Below are 7,818 nucleotides of genomic sequence, written 5' to 3'. Positions count from 1 at the left end.
AAAAATAATAGACGGGTCGCAGTAACAATAATAACAAAAAGGTAAACAAGGGCGTTGGCCGCAACAGTAAACAGAGAAAAAAAAGATATGATTACACACAATGATAATCATGCCCAAAGACAGAGGATATACAATAATAACGGACAAAGAACATTGATAATTATAATGAATACAAAAAAATAATAATAATACACATTTAAATAATGAGAGGTGTCGGTGGAGCCGAGAGATGATAAAGAAAAAGAACGGTCGTCGTCGCGGCACAACGATAACGATATCGCATCGCTAATTACTAGGCGCGAACACCACGTATGCGCGTGCAAGAAACCACTAAACTCGCGTCCAAACGATCCAATACAACCAAGAACCCCCCGGCAACCATGGGAAGTTATCAGTGTCGATTTAATGGGCCCATACCCACGTTCCGGTAAGGGAAAATCGTACATACTGGTAGCAACCGACTGTTTTAGTAGGTGGACCGAGGCTTACCCCTTAGGAACAGCAACCACTAAAACAATAATTGAAACGTTAGAATGCGAGTTTTTTTGCGTTTCGGTTACCCGCGCGTGTGTCTCAGTGACAACGGCCCACAGTTTGTGTCTAACGATATGTTAAACGCGTTAGAACGCTGGGGGGCACAGGGTTGGACGACTCCAATCTACCATCCGAGGGCCAACCCAGTCGAACGCCGTAATCAAGATTTAAAAAAAGGTTTACGCGCACAACTCGTCGACGGCAAACATAAATCGTGGGACACAAAATTACCTTCAATCCTGTTTTCGATACGGAACAGGTGCAACGAACAGACATGCTACCCACCCGCGGTCCTTGTCCTAGGTAGGGAATGCAAGAGACCCGGAGATTGGGCGCTGTCAAAAATTACACCGGTACACATCGAAAAAACACAGGAAGAGAGGGTAGAGCGGGAGAAACGTATTTTAGGCAAAAAGGTAGTGGTAAAGCCGAGCACGAACACCGGCACACCGGTAAAGTTCAGAAAGGGCGACGTAGTCTACTACAAAGCACACCACCTATCTAAGGCACATAAAGATTTTCATGCCGGGTTCGCACCAAAGTGGTGGAGACCGGTAAGGCTAGCGAAGCAGGTCGGTAAAGGAGTCTTTCTAACCGACCAACAACCGCCGCGGAAAATACATGTGTCGTGCCTAAAACGCGCGCCCACAGGTCAAAGTAAATAAAAATTTGTCTGTACTAACAATTATTTACAGACAACATGGCCGACCAGCAGCAACAGGAGAAGTGGCAGCAGGTGGCTGCACTGATCCAGCGGCTGGGGCTGGTGTCCGGCGGAAAGACGAGCAGCGAACAGCCGCCCAGGTCGCGAGGATGTCGACCCGCCAGCTGCTGCAGGACCCGGTGAGGGCGGCCATATACAACCGGGGCTGGGCGGACCGCACAGCCGACATCCAACGACGGTTACAACCTCAACGACCCGCGACGGCACCCAGCAGCCGCACCCCGTCGTTGACGAGGCCACCACCACCGGGAACCACCCCTAACCTAGCGGCACCTACCCCCGTACCGCCTGCGGAGCCGACAACGGTACCCAGGACAACGGGGGTACTTCCCGTACCGACGGTGAAGGCAAGAACGGAGGCGCAGCGGGCGCGGAACAAAAGAAAGTTCCAGCAGCTCAAGGAGAAGAGGATGGCTAGGGAAAGCAAGGCAAGCCAACAACATCGGCTTGCCAAGCAACCTGCACCAACCTCGGACCCGGAAGCGGCCAGCTCGCTCACGTTCGAACCAACACCGACGGAAACGATGGAGGTAGACCCTCCGGCGACCAAGGACGAAAAATCCAAGGAGCCGGAGCAATCTACCAACCAGGCGCCACCAAACCAATCGGAGCCCACGGTCGTAATAACCGAGGGAGATTGGTTGGCGGCGTTCGAGGAGCTGCCGGAGTTGGAGTACACTAACACGTACTACACTCCGGTAGGGTCCCCAACACACAAATAAAAACACCCACGGGCGTGGGCGAGTCTACCTCAAGCGTAAGCCAGAGGTAGTACAAGCCACCCCGTCCCATAACTACACGCCGACACTGGTACAAGTGTACCCCGCGTGGCGGTTTGGCGGGGGAGTATGACGCGGTACGCAGCGGCCACCAGTACAAAGTACAGGTACCGCAGCGACCGGTCTACGCTTTTGTCAACCACCACAACAGGCTACAGCGCGACAACGCCAACTCCCCCACCGCGCCTAAAAGGCACAAGGTGGGACGGGAAGGCAAGTCGCGCAATACAAGTACCGGCCGCCGGCGGCGTCTCTCTCTTGCGTCAACCGTATACACGACAACACCCACGGTTGTCTCACGCATCACCTACTACGTAGATAATTTTTACATAGTTACTATTGTAAACCAATAAACGTCCCCCCGTGGACATTGTGCTCAACACCGGCGTTATTATTACTTAAACTTAAATATTCGAGTGTCACCCAACTTTACGCCGCCACACCACATCAGCGACCGGCGAACCGCGGGCACCAACATCGTCACCGTCGTAGCCGCGTCAGTACCAACTAACAGCAATCAACTCTTAATTTTTAAAATATATTTTTTAATCAATATAATATGTATAGTTTATTATAGGTTTAAACTAATAAGTAATGACTTATAATAGCCTGTCTTAAAGACAAATTATAATACTGTGATATGTAGATTGTTAGTGGTTACAGAACTTTTGCAAACTGCATTATATAAATAAATTAATAAAAACTTGATTAACAAAATAAAAACAATGATATACTTACATGTCTCTCCTAAAAATAAATACAACCAATTAACTACAATCATAAAAAACGTCAATCCTACATTTGGTTTTTCTTTATAAAATTATTTACAGACTTTTCAAATTTCTTGTTCAATTAAAATGTTTTAACCAGTGGAATTAATTGTAAAACATTTAATTTTTTTAAATTTTTAATTTCACAAATATAATAATTTCAAAGTGGCCTCTTAAGATTTAATCTTAAGAGGATGTCACACCCGCATTGTTGTCTCCGTCTTACACACATACAATAGACAAAACGCGTTTAAACTGTGATTATAATTCTTTAAATTTTGGTGATAAGATAAAAACACCTATTACAAAATTAAAAAATGAATTAACAGACGCCACATAGACAGTAAGTTCTTCTTTATGCACATAGGGTAATATTTTGGAGGGGAAGACGGTGAGTTTTTTTTTGAAAAATGTAATTACGAAAAGTTAAAGGTAATTGAATGATGTTAAAATATTTGCTATTTCTAAACGATATATAATGAACGTTATATTGGGAATGTAATATATAAATATTATACCCTTATATACTTAAATAAACGTATAGAATGAACATACCAAAAAGAACTTACTTGGATGTTAAAACTCAAACGCAATTAAAACATATTATGCAATTTAAAATAATATTAAATAACCATACATTCCTTAACGATTACATCATCATCCAAAAAAACAACACATCTCCACAATAAGCGATTAACAGTGCGAGACGGACTAAAAGATGACCATATTTTGGCATAAAGAAATAATAAAGATAAAATAAAGTTACGCAACACCTATACATTATTACGCAACTGGCTTTCTGTCACATTAAAAAACAGCATATAATATTTACACCTACATATGCGCACTATTCGCCAAAGCTATGCGCAACAAGAAAAATACGATAGCTCCTAACGTACAAAATACTTCTCTCGCACGAATATTTCCAAAAACCAACGATAATGTGCAAAATACAACATAAGATGTACGCAGATGCGCACAGTACCACATTCGGTCAAACAACCAAATATCAGTGCCAAAACTATGCGCAACAAGAATAATACGATAACTCCTAACATACGAAATATTTTTCTCGTACCAATATTGTGAAAAAACCATCGACAATGTGCAAAAACACAATTTGAATGCACGCGCATACGCAGTCCACACAACAAACTTATAGCTTCCTTATATAAACGCAACGCACACAGTGCATACACACACACTCATGGTCCAGACGTCAATCAATCATCATCCCGAGACGGTGCCGCTCACGACGACCATACGATGTGTCACGTCGGGGCAGTATACTGCTGCAATCAACATACATGACGACGTCAAAGCCGCCCACAGCGAAATTACGTGCTACCGTACAGTTTTTCTTAATTTGAAATTAATCTTTCTCCGTGAAGTTAACTATTGCGTTTGTTCTAACACCAGGTATGGGTTCATTTTTAGTTTATTCATTGTATTATCCATTAACCACAAAACATGTCATTATTATTTACTACACTACCTGAACAATCCTTACATGTCATTAAATTACTAAGGTATATTCTATACAAAAACTCCCAACTGCAATACTCCCAATACTCAGTTCCAAATGTTAAATAAAATAAATTAGGATAAACTAAATAAAAAAAGGGAAACATAGTAGACACACAGGTGGTAGTTAATTATTAGTACAAAGAGTCGACAGTGTATAGGCAAAATATGAACTTATAACTGGTATAAGATATTGTAATACAAGTCGTAAAATAATAGTAACGTGCATCGATCCACACCAATTAGAGATATATCCATTCCAACAAGGATCAACGAGTACTTTTCACAGCTATACGAGGTAAGTGAACACACATATATTTTACACTCAACTCCGTACTCGACTAATAATATTCTGTAGTAGGATAAAGGTAATGTAATATAAGTGCCGATATGCGTACCATCCTAGTTTCTCATACCCTTTGTAATTTGCCGCATTACTCCGCACTTCCCCGACTTCCCCATGTTTTATTTTTTTTTCTATTTTTTTTTATTTTTATCTCACTACAGGAATAAAGGAAAAAGCGCACCGTTAGGCCCTCATAAATATCGTCACAATTCAATAATAGGTAATAGTAGGTAATAATAGGTTTTATAATAGGTATTTTTACTCTAGAACCAAAATTGAGCGAATTATACGCGGACTGCATAAACGCGTTATGTCTATGTTGTACGTGTGTACGACGGAGACAACACATGTGGTTGTGCATAGGCGCAAATAGGGGGGGGGGCTCTAGGGGCTTAAGCCCCCTCAAAAATGTCCATAGCCCTCCCAAACATTTCCTACATTTTCTTTTAAGCTTATTCAATATTATAAAAGTAAGGCCCTATTAGCCCTATTAGCCCCCCCCCCCCTCAAATCTAAACGCTTTTTGCGCCTATGTGGTTGTGAGATCCTCTTAAAAGTATTTTTAAATGTATGATTCCTCTTTCATTAGAGATGTTTAAAATAAACAGGTTATGCCACTTAAGATTGCAGTATACATTAATTAGAGAAATGTATACAGACACGAATCTCGATATTTGATATTTAAAATTGAATTAATTATTTAGTTTCAAATACATAATATACCTGTGCTATCTATTTTTTGGTGATCTCCTTTATCATCTGAAATTGTATTAGTATGGTATTATACCTATTATTAGTATAATTTCTACTAAACATCTAAACAGAAAACCTTTTGTAGCGTAACTGTCCCCTAATGCAATTTTATCCTTTATTAGAGCGTTAACTTAGAAACCTAGTACATCATATCAATACATTAGGTTGTAAGTATTGTGACAAAAGTACCTATATAGGTTCAATAAAACATTACTTATTTTTTTTTAAAGTTGTATCAGTGGCACATTAGGAATCTCGTATGGGTAGGGGAAGATTATTTGGGTGCGAGGATCTTATTTTGTCTATTCGCAATGTACATCACTGTACAATATATAAATTAATATACCTATAAAACTATTTATACTTATTCGTCCAAACGGCAAAATGGTATTTTTTGTGTAATAAAAACACTTGCCCAATCGGTATTTAACTATTCGCTCAAACGGTGTTAGTCCGAGGGTAGAAACAAAAATTCAAATTACTAACTGATTAAATAATAACCACAATCCACGAATGACGTATGTGAGTTTTATGGAAACCCGAAACCACCTACAAATTGACAATCATGGTGCGAGGCTTTGCTCACAGAAAATAATTCGTAAAAATTAAAAATAGATTACTTTATAAAGGTTTGTTTTGTGTTATTGCCCAATACCCAAATATTATGAAAAATAAAATAGCTTAAATGTATCTTTAAAATCATAAAAACAATGGTTATAATTATGTATAATAAAGTATTTCAAAAAGAGGATGTAATAAAAATAAAATTACTAAGGTATCTGTTAATTACAATATTGACTTACCTTCGTATCCAATTATTTTAAGTATATCTATTACATTTAAAAATTATTCATAGTATAAAATATTGCTAGGTTATATAAATAATTGATGAATTCAATGGTTTACTAATATCTAATGAACTATATGTATAATCCTATGGGTCAATAAACGTATTTTAAGGACAAAATTACAAATAGCTTATTTTGTGTCTCGAGTATGTAACACAAAATACACTATGTTTGAGTACAAGAACTTTTATTATTATTTTATACACATTATGGCACTTTTAAGTTATTGCAAACAATACAAAAAAACATGGTTGATTCACGGGTGAAAACCTACTGTATTAACGACTTGTTCATTAATGTGTTTGTGTGTGTGTTGGATCATCGTTACCGCACAATACGCAGTACACTCTCAGTGTCGCCAACACCACAGCTTACAATTAAAACAATTAGAACAATCACTAAATTTAAGTGATTGTTCATCTTTATAGTTTTATACAATTCGGTACTTGTCTAACAAACTGATTCTGTCACGGTTTTTTAAATATAAATAAACCATATAACCAGTCTACCTTAAGTATATTTTAATAATGAGATTAGACTTAGTATAATACAATTAATATTACCTACTATTCATAATAGGTGTATATTATGGTAAATAATTATTAATTTCTTAATGAAATTTAAAAAAATTATTAGAAGATATCTTAATACTATTTTCCTGTCTTATACATTTATTCGACCTTGAATTCTAATAAAAATTGGAATATTTTTGTATATTTTATGTTTTGATATTACTTTTACATGATATTATTAGAATTTATTTTTTATTTGAAAAACGTTAAAAATTGATATAAGGTAATTTAGGTAGGTATAATGTAAACATTACATAAGTATATATTTTTGAAGATCTTTCCTAATAGCTATAATAAATAATGACTATGACCAATTGACTTTAAAATAGAAATCAACGTTAAACAAAAATAGATTAAGAATTTAATCTTATCGATAAATCCACGATTTATTTAGACAATGATCATTATTCTCAACCAAAATTAATTAAGAATAAGCAATATAATTACTATCAATCTTTTGATATTTAAACTGTTCACTCCGCAAACAAACATTAATGTTTTTACGTTTTCGCGCCAACAGCAAATCAACTGGCTGTCTGGTGTGTGCATATGTGTGTGTGTGATTCACGACAACCAATCGGGGAGTGCGCGCCTTGTCCCACCGTCAGATTGTGTTATCTTACTGATAGTGGGCAATGTGCATATTCCAACGGTCACATTTTTCATATTATTATTTTTTCATGTACTTTCAATGTTTTTCGTCATTCATAAAGTTGTGTGCCGCTATCAGTGCCACCGAAAGTCTGTATTTCGTCGTATTAAATGTTTAAGGTGGTACTGATCGCATTTTCGTGAGTTATACGTTTTTTCATTGGTCATTCAAATATTCATTCGTTTTCGTACAAACCTCATATTCAACTCAATACATTCGTTCTTTCTTTTTCTTTTTGCCTCTCGAGCTGTTCGGTCGACGTCAACTGCCAGCCAAAGCAAGTTATTTTTTTCATTCATTAAATACATTCGTTTTT

The 7,818-nt window shown here is 37.7% G+C and overlaps 1 protein-coding gene and 1 long non-coding RNA gene across 5 annotated transcripts in view; both read right to left on the bottom strand.

Moving 5' to 3' along the window:
* The window catches only part of LOC100168229, a 396,335-nt gene that overhangs the window by 159,218 nt on the left and 229,299 nt on the right, over positions 1-7,818 (bottom strand). The window lies entirely within an intron of this gene.
* LOC100574344 overlaps positions 4,170-7,818 on the bottom strand; it is a 7,917-nt gene continuing 4,268 nt past the window's right edge. Inside the window, exons 4-5 of the long non-coding RNA XR_001679932.2 lie at positions 6,234-6,260; positions 4,170-5,436 (exon numbers count right to left, since the gene is read on the bottom strand). This is a non-coding gene — a long non-coding RNA (uncharacterized LOC100574344). The remainder of the gene's footprint in view (positions 5,437-6,233; positions 6,261-7,818) is intronic.

This window comes from Acyrthosiphon pisum, chromosome A2 (assembly GCF_005508785.2).
Source record: "Acyrthosiphon pisum isolate AL4f chromosome A2, pea_aphid_22Mar2018_4r6ur, whole genome shotgun sequence".
NCBI classification, from domain to species: Eukaryota; Metazoa; Arthropoda; class Insecta; order Hemiptera; family Aphididae; genus Acyrthosiphon; species Acyrthosiphon pisum.
Note: the sequence above shows the minus strand (reverse complement) of the source record. Positions and strands in the feature narration are given on the sequence as shown.